The sequence below is a fragment of the Condylostylus longicornis genome, unplaced genomic scaffold (genome assembly GCF_029603195.1).
Source record: "Condylostylus longicornis isolate FDR11 unplaced genomic scaffold, ASM2960319v2 ptg000017l, whole genome shotgun sequence".
NCBI lineage: Eukaryota > Metazoa > Arthropoda > Insecta > Diptera > Dolichopodidae > Condylostylus > Condylostylus longicornis.
In genome coordinates, this window is record NW_026577986.1 from 8,702,959 (window position 1) to 8,718,433 (window position 15,475).

Genomic DNA, 15,475 nt, shown 5'->3' on the forward strand with positions numbered 1-15,475 from the left:
ATATTGTATTTCGTAAACCTATAGGTTGAGATAGGCTAGTACTTTTATTTAATTAAAAAATCTACATTCATATATTTGTACTGTTAAATAATTATTTTATTTATTTTTTTTTTCAGAATTTTTTTATATTTAAAACATTTTTTCTAATAAAATATTTTTAATTTTCTAAATTGATATTACAAAATTACTTCATGTCATTTGAGTTTTTTTTTTTTCATATTAAATAAATTTTATACGCTTAAGGTGTTTTCATTTCATATTTTGGAAAATTAAAAAAAAAATAAAAAATTAAAAAACAAATTCGGATGATATTTGAACAAGAAAATTAAAAAGACAACAAAAATAAAAATTTTCTGGGAAATTTTCTAATATTTTTATCTCACTCTCTCTCTATGTCTCTCTCTCTCTCTCTCTCTTCATTATATAAGAGAGAAATCATCATATACCCTGAACAAACACTGTTTTTATCATAAAAAAATAATGTCTTTTTTTTTTTTAATTAATTTTTTATTTAATAAAATTTTCACTTTCCATAGGATTTTCAACCAAACCAAACCATTTGAATTGAATTTTCTTTGATGCGCACAGGAAAATTTTATTTTTCTTTCAAAAAAAAAAAAATTTTCCTGTTTTTGCATTTCGTTCCCATATAATATATTTATGCTTTATTTTTTTTTAAATTTTTAATAAAAATATGAAAAAAAAAATTATTAGCGGAAAAAAATATTAAAAAAAAAACAATTTTTTTTTTTTATTTACAGAAGCTGAGCAAGAGCATCAATCATAATTGACGTTCTGTAGTTTGTCTTTACGTTGTTCAGTTTACTTTTCTTTTACAATTTTTTTAAGTAATTGTGGAGAGGAAGTTTTTTTTTCAAATGGAAAAATACCAAAAATTAAAAAAAAAATAAATTTTAAAGAAATAAATGAAAAAGTAAGTATAAGAAAAAAAAAATATATAAAATTTTTATTTTTAACAAGGATAATAAATGAATTTTCTTCATAAATTTAAAATGTAGGTATTTAATGTAAATATGTATACGTATACGTAATATATACATATACGTTTGTGCGTTGACTTTTTAATGATAAAAGGAAGTTACAATTTTGAAGAATAGAACAAAAAAAAAATGGCATATTAACTTTTAAATATAATTTTATTTTTAATTATACGCACATTATAATCTTAATAAAATTCCTCCGGTTCTTTTGAATAAAACAATTAAATAAGATGATTTCTTATTAAAAAAAACATATTTAAAATTTGTTAGAATAATTTTTGTTTAAGGTTCTTTTGTTTTTTTTTTCAAAATTAATAAGTACAAAAAAAAATAATTAATTTTCTTAGAAATAATTTGTGGTACATGTTTTCTTAATTTGTGATTAAATTTTTTAAGCTATCCGAAAATGTAGGGAGGAGCAGTCGGAGCGACTTTCATTAAAATTATCATATTAGATATAATTGAATAATTTGCATAAACACAGGCGAAAAAAAAATGTATTAATATTTTATTGAAGAACTTAGATATTAAAATAGTGACTATTTATAATTCAAGTATGTGAGAGAAATTTGCTGAAATTAAAAATTTTTTGTTGGTTTTGGCACATTTGTCCATTTGCACAGATTCGTTTGCTGTTTATGTACTTTATAAATTTAAATGAAATGTTTGGCAATACTGCAAAAAAGAAAACTTTTAACGAAAGGCCATACGCTCTCTTATGGGAATTAAATCTACACATTTTTCTAGAATATGCATCGTATTTTTCCAGAATATGCTAATAATACCCTTAGCCTCCTTAGAGAACCCGAAATGCTCTTGCTTTCTATAGGTTCGAATTTGTCAGGTTGTATTTCTTGTATTTATAATACTCTAACAAGAAATCTGTGAAAATTCTTATAACTATTTCTTTCTCATTCACATCGTTCATTAATCATTAACATTTCCTTGAATTATAATTTAACAACAATGAAGTTTTTGCTAGCAAAATTTTAAATTTTGTTTGTGCATTGATACAAAAGTTAAACCACGCACTAAATGCTTTAGAAAAATTCATCTCTTTTCTATTCTAAAAACGAATAATAAATTTGTTTTTTTTAACTAACTTGTATTTAATATAAAAATAAAAGTCATTCGAGAATTTAAATTGCGGAAAATGCACAGGTATTTTCAACTTTTTATTATAAAAATTTTATTTGGTTTCATTTTTACCGCACTTATTTCTTGCAAAATAATTAAATTAATTCTGAACGAATAAAAGAGTTTCAACAATTCAACAATTTTTGTAATAATTCAGTAAAATGAGAGAATAAAATTGAAATTATAAATAATGTGAAATAAAAATAGTTTTGATTAATTTTTTAGGTTTCGCTAATAAAAATCACATAAGTTTATTTAGAAAATATGCAAAAGTTTACTAAAATCTAAATTTAGAAATTCTTTTTATAATATGCACAAGCAGTTGTTGCTAATATTTATTTGAATTCGAAAAATTTCTTAACTATTTTATGAAATTTTTATAATTCACTGCAATTGTATTAAAAAATTCGTTTTAATAAGTGTTTATTTTTCCAAATGTGTTCGCTTGAACATTCAGAGACTAACGCTATCCTTTATATGCCTTGTCTACCCGACTTTTGATTTTAAACTTTAAATCTTTGTGTTATGTAAAGAATTAATACCAAGATATTTACAGCACATTACTTGCTCAATCGGTTTACTATGGACTACTAGTTTACAATTCAGTGGTGTCTTAGACTCTGCCATACACTTTGTTTTTCCGCTAGCAATCTGGATATTGTAAGACTATGTTGTGTTAGTAAAGACAAATAGAAATCCTTGTACATCGTTTTCATTCTCCACCACAATAACAGCTTCACGTGTGTAACAGAGTATTTTTATTTTGTATGCGCCCATTGTATACCCGGCATATTTACTTCTTTGACTCTATCTATCATCTTACCCATTATTAGGTTGAATAAAGTCAAACTTAAACTGTCCCCTTATTTTATTTTATATCTGTTTTTGTTTAACTAACGTATCATGGAACTAGTTTCTACTAATATCTCTTATTTATTTTTATTAAGAGAGTTTAGAACGAATTCTTTTCTATAGCTAAAAATTAGTTATTTCTAGCGTTATTTCTTCTCATTATGCAATAAATAATTATCCAAAAGCCACTCCCGGCGTAGTATTTTCAAATTTGAATAATTTATTTTCATATTTTGAAATACATATACATTTTTTTTCTTGCTTATGTGCAATGCATCTTTTTTTCTTTAATATTTCATTTGCTTGAATATTAATTCTTAGCTGTATAACGTGGAAATATGCACGAACAAATATTCTCTATATATTTATAAAAATCGTAATATGAAATCGAATAATTAATTTTTTTTTTATCCTTTATTGCTCTTTCCTTATAATGATTTCAAAGAATTTTTACACATGACATTTTCCGCATAAATTAATACAAAAAAAAAGAAAAAAGGAAGTTGCTGTTTTTTTTTTTTTACCCTTCACTATGATATTTAAATTTTTTTCGTCATCCCTCTTTGATTTTTATCTCTATGTGCATATTGAAAATATTGAAATTTTATAAATTATGCATGTATAATCCTTTCGGAAAATATTGTATATTGGTATACGTATACGTATTTAAAGAGAAAATATAGAGAGCGTATATTTATGCATAATTTAAGACTCCTTAAAAAAATATTTTTATTTTCTTTGTTTTTCTTCTTTTACAATTTACATTTTATTTTTGTTTTGCAGCTGAAATCTTAATTTTAAATTCACATTATAATTATTTCAAGAAGTCCTTATCGCCTCAACAACATTTTTTTTTTTTAAAATAACCAGGAGAATAACAATTAAATACATGTATACTTATGGAGAAATGAAGTGTTAAAATCTTGAAAATTGTATAAAATTTTTAATGCATTGTTATCCTTCTTAGCTTTTCTTATAATATTGTACATATATAAATTTTTAGCATTTTAAAATTTTTCATCTTAAAATATGATGCTGTTTTTTAAGTGTATTTTTAATGAAATTTTATTTTTAATAATTTACGAAAAATTTTCCGCTGGTCAAATGCACTTTTTAATATTTTATTGTATGTATGTATAGTAGGTACTTAAAATAGTACAATAGAAGAGGCAAGATAAGAAAAAGAAAAAGCAAGAAGGAAGAAAAAAGTATAAAAAATCGGAATAGTCTTTAGGTCTCTCATATTACGGTGCATTATGCACTTAGAAAGTGCAATGATGAAAAAGATGATGACGATGACAATATGACGTTTATTTTTAAGCTTGAGTTATCCTTTTTTTGGTTTTTGTTCTTTTTTTTTTGCTATTTTTTTATTGTTCTTAAGTAGAAAAATTTATAAGTATGTGTATTTGTGTATATATAAAAATCTTTTATTATTTTCTTTGCCCTTGCTTACTTTACTTTATAAATATTTTTGCTTTATTTAATTTAATGTTTATGCATGAGTTGAAAAACTAACATAAATAATGATACTTATGGAAATTATTGTGGTTCTTGACATATAAATGGTTATGTATACATATATTACTGTTGTATTATTTGAAATGGATTTATTATTAAGTGAGAGATGCCAGAGGGTGAATATTTTTTTCTAGAATACAAGAGGGACTGGAAAATCAAACTGTAATTTATTGTTAATTTTAATCATTCGTATTTGTATATTTTTAATTTAAGAAAAAAATTTTACTAATTAATTAATTAATTGTTAAAAATGTCAATTCCGGCACTTTACTAATGTATGCCAATGAGTGATCTTCTTAGGGTATATGAATAAAAACCGAACGATAATACTCTGAGTTTTATACAAATAATGAATTAGCGTCGAATCCAAGGGTATTGTAAATTAATTGAAAAATGGTTCGTGTAGCCGCTATAAGCAAAACTTTAAAAGTACATAATTTTTATAAACAAGTATCTCAGAATTGAGATACCATTGAGATGACAGTACTTTAAGCAAAAGAAAGTTGAGGAATTGTGGTAAGACGAATATTTTTATAAAAAGTAGTTTTGTGAGCTTTTGTAAAACTACAAAACTGCAATAAAACCACAAATAATTTGAATTACTATAGTCGAAATAAACGATACTTATTCTCAACAACGCTTCCAATTAAGAGACTTTATGGTCGATGTTAGAACGGAAACTCTTATGCAACTTATTGAATAAGTATGATAAATATAAAATTTCTAGAAAGTAATACAAAATGCTTTTATTAGAAATCTTGTAATTGAAGATTTGAGCTCATACCTTTCGTGTTTTTTAACAAAAACCTAACAATGAAAATGTTAGCAAAACAAAAGAGCTAGCTAAAAGAGCTTGTTATAGTTTGTTGAAATTTTTGCCATATATGCTTTCATATAAGCAATTTCAGCAGGAATATGATCTTGTTGAATATTAATAATAATGATTATGAATCAAGTTATGTTCTTGAATTGCGGTATGTTAGGAGTAAACGTAAACCTCTGTAATAATTGCTTCGCAATCAGCAGCAATTCTAATTGAATATTATTGGCAACTATCTAAACCTATCAAATCAATTCAGGAGGCTGTGCAATTAAAAGAGAAAGTTATCTTATAAGAACATAAAAAACAACAACATAAAAATAATAAAAATCGAAAAAACAATTGAAAACAGCAACATTATAAGATTGAAGTATAATAATAATTATTACATATAACCTTATTCAAATACATACTATATTTTTATGCTAACACACATACTTATGTATATTTAAAGAATTTTTTTTTTTTTTTTTTTTTTCCTTTATTCACTCCTAGAAGGAGCATAGGGCTAGTGCATGATTTCTCATGCACTAGTTTCATAGCGTCATAGGGTTTAACTAGGTAGGTGACTAGCCTGCCGTAGTTTTTATTTATATATTAATTATTTGAGGTTATTAATATTTACTATTTATTTTTCTTATTTTTTTTTTTTTTTTTAATATCGAATATTAGGAATATTTGAAAATTACTTGTATAATATTTTTATTAGTATTGTATATTAAGTTATAATAATATTGAATATAATTTTTATAGTGATCTGACCGGGGTTTGAACCCGAGACCCTTCGGTTAAAGGACCGGTGCCATAACCACTGCACCAATGGTCAGATATTGGTGCAGTGGTTATGGCAGTCAGATTCATATTTAAAGAATTTAAAGGATCATAATTAAAAGTCATTATTATATTCTTTGTTTACCCATAAAATTACCATTGAAATATACAATTTCTGTTTCTTTATCATTGTGAATTTGTATATATATTGTTTATTATATAAAATTTATATATAATGATTGTGTGTATGCATATGCGATACAGTACATTTTAAAAGAATAAGGATTTTCGTAACATGTACGAGTATATATTATATGAGAAAGAAGAGTCCTTTAGTATGTGGTTGAAATAACACTGTTGAGAAGTTATTTTTTTTTTCTTTTGTTTTGCGTATTTTTTCTTCTTCGTTCTTTGTTTCCTTTTTGAAATATTTTATTTATGGAATATATATGAGGTACTGAACCACGGTACATGTACCAAATGTACTAAATGTACATAGAGCTCTCAGTGTACACTTGATTTTTTTTTGTTTTTTTAATTCTGTCTTTGACATGTACTTGATGATTGCATAATTTAACACTGTTGTACAAGTAAAGAAACAGAAAAATCAAAAAAAATTGGAAAGAGTTCCGTTTAATGATGGGGATAATCACTTAATGTGGCTTGCATTGTTAAATAGAAAAGGAAACAAAATAAGTAAATGAAAAAACAAAACAAAGAAGAATGAATGAAGGAAGTCATGTATAAGAACCGAAATGTATGGAAGGGTAAAAGAAAAGAAAGGGGCTTATTTTTAATTTCTTTGCCTATTTAAATTTCAAAAAAAAAACAAAATAGAAGAAAAAGAAAAAAATAATAAAAAATTTTCATGTCAAGTTTGAAATGGAATTGTCATGAACTTTTTGTTTGATTTTTCTTTTTTAAATTACACATGCATGGGTTGGGCTTGCCATACCCAAATTATTCATTAGAATTAGTAATAGAGATGGAATAACAATCAATTTTTTGGTAAAATAGCGAATGTTGTTTAAATTATTTGAACATTACAAAAAAAAACTGAAGATTAAGTGCCGTAGTGTGTAGCAATTCCTCTGCATCAGTAAAATGCAAAGGAATTGTTAACTACAAGAAACTAGATTTTGGAGAAAATAAAAAAAAAATTGGATTTATATAATTAATTAATTGAAGATTGTACATTTGATTGCAATGCAAACTAGACATTTCCAAATTTTCGCCCTAAATCATTTGCAGGCGATTTTATGAGCTTTACTTAAAATAAATTCATCGAATTTGTTTATCACTCATTATTCGAGAGGAGTTTTATGGAAAAGAAATATGTTCGCTGTTATGTCCCTTGTACGTTCGTCTGGATCCATCATTGTATTTTAAAATAAAATCGGGACTTGGAGGCCCTGTTTACTTATACTGTTTTATTATATATTTAGACTTTTTTGACAAGCAAATAGTCTTTACACTAAATGTCGTATTGAATTGAATTGATTATTCCTTTAAATTTGTTTTATTTGCACTTTAGATTGGTAATTTCTGATGAACAATATTCACATAACTTAGTTTCAAGTTTAAAAGGGGAAGTTTTTTTGTTAAATACCGATAATCTAAAAGAATTAACTGGTTTTGAGAACAAATATGATTTTGAATACGCTCATCGTTAAAACAATATTCTTTCATTTTTTATGTATTAAAATTGTTCGTTTCCAGTTAAAATTGTGTACACAATGTGTAGAACTTATAATTTTCAACACCTAAAATTACCAAATGACATGCTTTATATTTGTTTAAAACAAAACAATAAAAATTTACTTTTATTAACCGGTACGTCACATTTTCATCCATTTCAATTATATTTCAGTTACACATCTTGAACATTGCCGACTGTTATTCTCTGAAAAGAAAAGTATAATCAAGAACCTGATTCAGTACCGACCCATACAAGTATATCTGCAAGCGTACACAAGACCAGTCTGTTTTTCAAATATATACCGTTCCAAATCAGAATGAAAGTAAAAAAATAAATTTCAATGAGAATTGTGAGAATAGTTGGCAATCTAATAAAAGCTATATAAGTGTTTTTAAAAACTTTGCTTCCTTCAAGTTAAAGTTCAGGAACTGAGAATGAATGAATGAGAAAAAAGAAAAGTTCTAAATTAAAATTACGATTTCATATATGACATTGTGTGTTGGCTGCCTCTCTCTTTGAAGGTTCTTTTTTTTTTTTATTTGAACTTTTGCCTTATTTTTTGCTTTTATGTTATAATTTTTTATTTCATTTTTATTTTACTTATGCTAACAGTTTGTTGAGCGGAACAATTCATTTCTTTAAAAGAAAATTTTGTTAGTATAGGTTAAAAAAGGAAGGTGGGCGGGTTATCGGTTAATGCAGTTTTAATTTCTCTATTTCCGGAAATTGTTATTATATTTACTTTTTCTCTTTTTTTCCCCGTTTCCTTTTCTTCGTTTTTACTGTTAGTTTTTTTTCTATTCATTTCCTTTTTCTTCTTATTTTCATTCATTTTGCATTTTATTGTATGTATTTTTGAAATAGTTATGAGATTTTTATGTATGAATGTGGACATTAAAGAAATTTGAGGTTAACTGTATTGTTCCTTAGAGTACTATTAAATTGCATAAATATTTGTATATTTTTAGAGAATTTTTTTTTATACGTTTGTTATTGTTTAAATTATTAAAAAATTTATTATTATTTTATAGTTTTTGTTTTTTTTCATGTTGTTCTGTTAATAATTAAATTTTTCTTAAAAATTATATTATTTTTTAAGTGTTTTTGCATAATGTTTTATAATTATGTTATCCCACTTGGTCTCCTTACTAAAATGTTTTAATAATATTATTTGTTTGAGATATTTAAAACACGGAATTGAATTTTTAATGAATAAATATTGTTAAAAGGCTCTGAACTGAATAAATCAGTTCTCTCATAATCTTAGAAATTTAAGTATGTAATTTGCGGTAAATATAATTTTAAAATATGCTCAAAATAGATTGTGTATTTACTATTAAAATGTAGTATTGAGTAAAATTGATGAATCATACATTCTACATACAATAAATACACAAGATAGCTTGAAATTTCAATGCCAAATATTTTTAAACTATATGCAAATAAAAATTGTGTTTAAAATAAATCAGAAAATCAAGTCATCAAATTTTTACTATTTACGAAACTGTTCAGGAAGCTCCAAATTCTCTATAATTAAAATCAGAGTTTACAAATTTTCTCAATATTTCTGTTAGCTTGTTACATAATAATTAAAATTTTACATTATTCCCTAATTTTGTATGGAATCAAAATTTCCTTTGAACAAAATCGTGAATTTTCTATGCTTCCTAATTGTTTCTTTTCCATTTTTTATTTGGCAAAAGCAAAAATAACCCATCAAAGACCCTCTCTTTAAATATTAAAACAAAAACCAAAAAAAAAGGAAATAATTATGCACTTAAGTACTTAATTTTCTTTTGTCTTCTAATGTCATCTTTGGGCACATAAATTAAAACTTAGTTAGAAAAGGCCAAAAAATAGAAAAAAGAGAAAAGTTTCAATAGCTTGACGGTAATATACTAATGCCAACAAAAAGATGAAGGAACTAAACGAAAACGTTTAACATAGGTACCAAATTTTCTCTTGTTATATTTTTTTTTTCTGTGTATGTAAGACGAATTACTCTTTTGAAATTATGCTATTATTAAAAAAAAAAAAAACGGAGAAAAATGTTAAAACTAAAAGTAGCCAAAAGGGAACAAGAGAAAGAGGAATTCAAGATTTAATGAGAAAATTTCCTTAACTTTATGTGTACTTTTGAATTTTCTTTTTTTTTTGGCAAAGATTTTTTTAATTTTCTACTATACGTCCCTCTTGTGTTTGTGTTAAATATTAAATTAAATTTTGCAAGTTGGGAAAAAAAAATGTGTAAAAAATAACAAAGAGAATTTTTCACTCTTTCTTTTTAATAGCGTCTACCTTATAATATGTTTAATGAAACACTAGTTTTTAAATGAAGTACATTTTGAGTGGCTTAAAAAGTGCGTGCATTCTAATTTTGTTGTTCATAATTTTAGGAAACATCGTTGAGGAATCTGAAAAAATTCATTGTTTAAAGGAGTTACTGAATAAAGTGAGTAACATAAGAAGCTGGAAGGAGTAACTTTTATGTGGGTTAATATTGTATTCTTAGTTCGCGTTTCGTGAAAGTCGGAGCTCAGCTCGAATTTTTGAGCAAAAAATTTAAAAATTGTGTAAATTTATTGTTCGCACCTTCCTTGCAGCAAACTGTTTGACATTTGTTATTTTTTTAACTTTTTTAACATTTGCTCTGTAACAACATTAAGAAAATTTTCAAGGTGGTGAGGATGAAAAATTTTTTGCACATCCTGAAGGTTATAAATTTGTGCTTTATGCTTTGAAAATTTTTTTTGTAGAAAAAAAATTAATTTAATTAAAATTAAATTATTTTTTCTTTTAATTCACTTCTTTTTTTTCAAAGGATATAGAAGATTTTTTCAGTGCGTTTTATAGTTCACAATGGGTAGTACTTTGTTTTTTATATGTATATGTACTGAGAGGTTGATTAAAAAGTTAAAAGTTGTTTTAAGTCCGGTAGTTAGAAAAAAATTTTGTTATTTTATCATAAAGTGGATAATTATTACGTAAAACTGTTTGATTAACGTATATAAAAACTATTTGTAAAGTACGAGTAGCAAGTCTCTATTGGATTAAAAGTGAAAAATTTGTATAGCGTTGTAATATATTAAAACTTTTAAGTGTTTCGAGTAAAAGTAATGAATGACGTAAACAAGTGTTTAATTATTGTTTTAAAGACTTTCTTGGATAATATATAAAAAATGTTGGAGTAAAATTTCGAATAAAAGAAATTCAATTTTTTTGTTTACAATTAATAAATTATTTTTGTATAATCATCGTTATTAATTGAAGCTCAATTGTAACCAGTTCATAGTAGCGGTTGAATTTTTTTCAAAAAAAAATGCTTATTTTTGTGGATAATTAATAGGATTTGGCAATTTAATACTTATGCATAAGAAGGGATGCATTTATTCACAGAAAGTTATGTATCCTGTGATTTATTCAGGAATACCCATACTAGTTTCATAAAATGATTGTTAGTTTCATTGTGTTTCGCATATTTTCAAAAAAATTTTGTTGACAAAGAACAATAAAAGTTTTGTAAACATGTTCGCCCACTGACGAACAGACAGACACACAAACGGACAGAGTGCAACTAATAAGCATTTTTTTTCAAAAATTTTTTTGGAAAGTGCTGGAAAGTAATATTAATTTTTTTCAGTGTAATCACTCTATAAAGAAGACCTTTATACGAATGAAAAAAATCTAATACATCATTTTTACTTTCAACATCTATAAAAGGTGCTATTTAAAATATGCTCCTTTTTTCAATTATTAATTTTAGGTTTTCATTTTTTATAGTTTTACTTATTTACTTATTTATTTTGTGTGAAAATAGTAAAGTTATACGAAAATTATAAATTTCAAATTATGTATTGTATTTTTAATTTTATTGGTTTCTGATATTAATTTTCACAACTTATTTTAGAAACATTGAAATATTATTATGGAAACAAAATTGGATATTATTTGTTTAAGGATTCTTTAATTTATTTATAGTTAATTTTATATAGTTTTCATTCTACTTTATGCTTGTAAAATTGCAGTAGTTTTATATATGTATTTTCTTTTATTACATGATGTTCATTATAAAAAGTTCACAATAATATTATTGAATAATAAGATACTGCAAGGGATAATCATAACGAATATATATAAGAGGCATTTGAATGTATTGCTAAATTTGAATTAAATATAAAATAATTTCCGTAGCAAATATTTGTAAATTAGAGATTAGCATTCCTGTGTAACGTGAACGACTCATTTTAAAATTGTCAAAGAATGATGATTTTCTTTCGCTCTGTATTGGCTTTCTGCATTTTTCCACATTCTTATCTGCTCTGTGCAGTGTAATCAAAATGTGAATTTAGTAGGCTAATTAACAGATGAATGAATTAAAGAATATATTCTATCACACTACTATTATAATTTTTAGTCTCTTAGACAAGCAATTATAGGAAGTGGCATGAAAGAATAATATTGTATATAGCCGTATACATTATGACATTTTATATAATACAAATAAATATGTTTTTCATTATCATCATTGTTTATCTAAAATGTTAATATGCGTGCATGTATATGTGAAATTGAATGCAATTGCTCTCTCATGTCTTCGTATAATAATCATTTTCTCCGTTAGATCTTAGCTCTAAGTGTATTTTAAAATAAATTTAAATTGAAACTCTAAAGAAGTCATTAACAATTGTAAAAAAAATTTTTTCTATTCTCATTTTAATTTATAATTTTTAATTTTATTGTTATTGGAAACCTATACAACTTTACTGTACTTTTAAAAGAATTTTTTTGTTTCCTTCTCTCCTTAACTAAAACTTTTCCTTTACATTTTCGTTTTTCTCATATACAAACTCACATATTTTTCTCATTTATTTATTTATTTATTCTTATTACTCGATTTTCTTCTAAAAAAAAAAAAAACAAAAATTGTAAAACATTAAAAAAATTTTCTTTTATTTTTTCTTGGTAGTCCGTTTGGCAAATGAAAATAAAAATTTATATTGAAAAATAAATGAGAAAATAATAAAAAGTATAGGAAAAAGAAAAAAAAATCATAAAACAGAAAACTTTTCCGGTGTTTGTTACAATTTGTTTTCCTTTTTTCCTAGTTATGTTTTCTTAAATCAGAATTAATATGAAAAGTAAATAAAGTTGGGTCAAACCAATGGTTTGTATTGTAGCACTTTTCCCTTCAACAAGTGAAAATTCTGCTTTTAAATACAGTCTATGTATACCTATCACACTATTAAAATTATTTTCATTCATATACGAAACTATTTCTAGGATTGCATATATTTAGGATGATGCATTCATGCAGTATTTCAAATAAAGCAAAAATTACTTGAAAGAGGGGTTAACATAATGCCCGATTTTAAGGGTTAATTGTGTTAGTTAAGAAAAATAATTATATTTTTTAATTTCATGGAATTTACCATTAGCTTTTTGCGTTTATAAAAATTTGGAAAAGCTTGCGGTTTCGGAAATATAAGGTGTCAAAAATTCAAATTTTACGAATTTCAAGAGGTGATAACTTGAGAGGGGGTGGAGATGGAAAAAAATTTTCTTCTAACAAAATGAACTATTTGTTAATATCTAAAAGCTCCTAAAATTTCAAGCTTCTACAGTCTTGGGTCTAGAAGAAAAACGACATCAAAAATTTGGAAAAAAAGGACTTTGAATAACGGTAGATTTGAGCGGCCATTTTGTTTTTCTTAAGTTGAACTATAGTATACCGCGCAAGGGGAAGCAAGCCACTGCCTTTCTGCGTTTGCAAAATTTCAAAAATGCTTATGGTTTCATTGCAACAAATATTTAAAAAAGGCCATTTCTAGGGTTTTGGGGGGGTATAACTTCTAGAGGGGGGGAGGTAGGTAAAAATTTTGTTCTACGGAAATAAGTTTCTAGTGAAGATCTATGTACGTATTAAATTTCAGCTTTCTATCTTGAAAGGTGTAGAAGTTTTGTAAACAAAAAAAGTGTCCACGGACGGACGGACGGACGGACGGACGGACGGACGGACGGACGGACGGACGGACGGACGGACGGACAGAGTGAAACTAATAAGCACTTTTTTCAAAAAAAATTTTTGGAAAAGTGCTAAAAAGGAGTAAAAGGAGTAAAAAAGTATTTTATATAAGAAATGGTGAGAAAAGTTAAAAATTATGCGACTAAAATTATTATTGGAAAAAATATAGAAAAAAAAAAATTGTACTTATTATTTAATTTTATAATTACAAATGAAAAAATTAATTTTTATGATTAATTTTTTACGTAAGTTTTAAACTTTATTGTAAAAGTAAAACTAAGATTACATAAGTAGCTAATCATTTGGTTATAATAACATTTTTCACCCGTTAAAAGTGTTGTTACTCGAGTTTCTTTAACTTGGTACCCTATATAATTTTGGATAGCGTGAAATTAGATGATAAAATTGTTGAAAGTAAATATGCAACTGTTAATTTATTGCATACGTTTTCTCATTGTACAATTTTCTGTTAGTAATTATATTGGTCTTTAAAAAATCTCAAAGCCTGGATGTTTTTAAAAAAAAAAAACAATTCATTTTTTACTACTTTTATAGCTCATTACAATTATTATGTGAAGCATTACATCATATAAATGTCACTCACGATCAGATCTATACAGCAGACTGTTATACGAAATATATTGACTGTTATATATATTGATTGTTGTTGGCTTATTCATACTTGTAATTTTTATTTTTCGAAAAACCCCGCAAAATACAGTCTAATAGAGTTATAGCAATTATCGTTAAAATCATATATTTGATTGTTGTTAAAGTGAGTGTTGTGAAAAATTCTTGTTTGCCAATTAAATAGTTAAAAAATAGATAATTTTTTCTATTAAATTATTATTTTAATTTTAAGAAAGCATTAATGTTTTGTAAATAAATACAATATTGTAATAACAAAAACTATTGTTATTATAAATTCTATATTTCGTTGGGAACTTAGAAAGGAATCAGAAAAGAGCGCTCAGCTAGAGAAATCCTTCAGGGCTGTGGCAGACCAATGAACTTCTGAAGAGTTTTAAGATGATTATAGAGTTGAGCAAAAATCAAGTGAGAATCCTCAACGATATCTTGTCGGATAACTGTAGACTTAGCGGGCATTTCAGTAGGCTGGACCTGGAAAGTGGAGACTATTGGAGAGGATGGAAGACTTCAATACACCACCTGGAGGAATGTGATGCCCTCGCTCATATGAGAAGGGAAATACGAGGGGTTTTTGCCTCACGCAGGCGGAGTTACGGTCTTCCGAGCCTCAAAATTGCTTGAGTTCATCAGGAGGATGGGCCTCGAGCATGTATTATAGGATATGCTTCGTATTGGAGGACGGCACAATGGATCCTTATACGCGATCGAGGTGCACTGTTATCACGGTTGTACAAATCTACAAATCTCATATTGAAAATAAATCTAATATGATTAGATTAAATATGACAAGATACTAAAAATTAATTTTGGTTAAAAAATATTAAAATAAATGAGAAAATTTCAATTTTCTAATAAAATGCTTCTCTCACATGCATCTAAATTTGAAATTATATTCTAAAATACATAGATTTTCTATTAATAAAGAAAATTTAATGTCTTCTGGTTTTTTCTTAAATTTGACATTTTATTTGACTTTATTATTATATCCCTTTTATGTATTA

The 15,475-nt window shown here is 25.4% G+C and overlaps 1 long non-coding RNA gene across 1 annotated transcript in view; it reads left to right on the forward strand.

The window, feature by feature from the left end:
• The first annotated feature begins 765 nt into the window (after positions 1-765).
• LOC129606110 (uncharacterized) overlaps positions 766-15,475 on the forward strand; it is a 117,998-nt gene continuing 103,288 nt past the window's right edge. The window contains exon 1 of the long non-coding RNA XR_008696747.1: positions 766-934. This is a non-coding gene — a long non-coding RNA (uncharacterized LOC129606110). The remainder of the gene's footprint in view (positions 935-15,475) is intronic.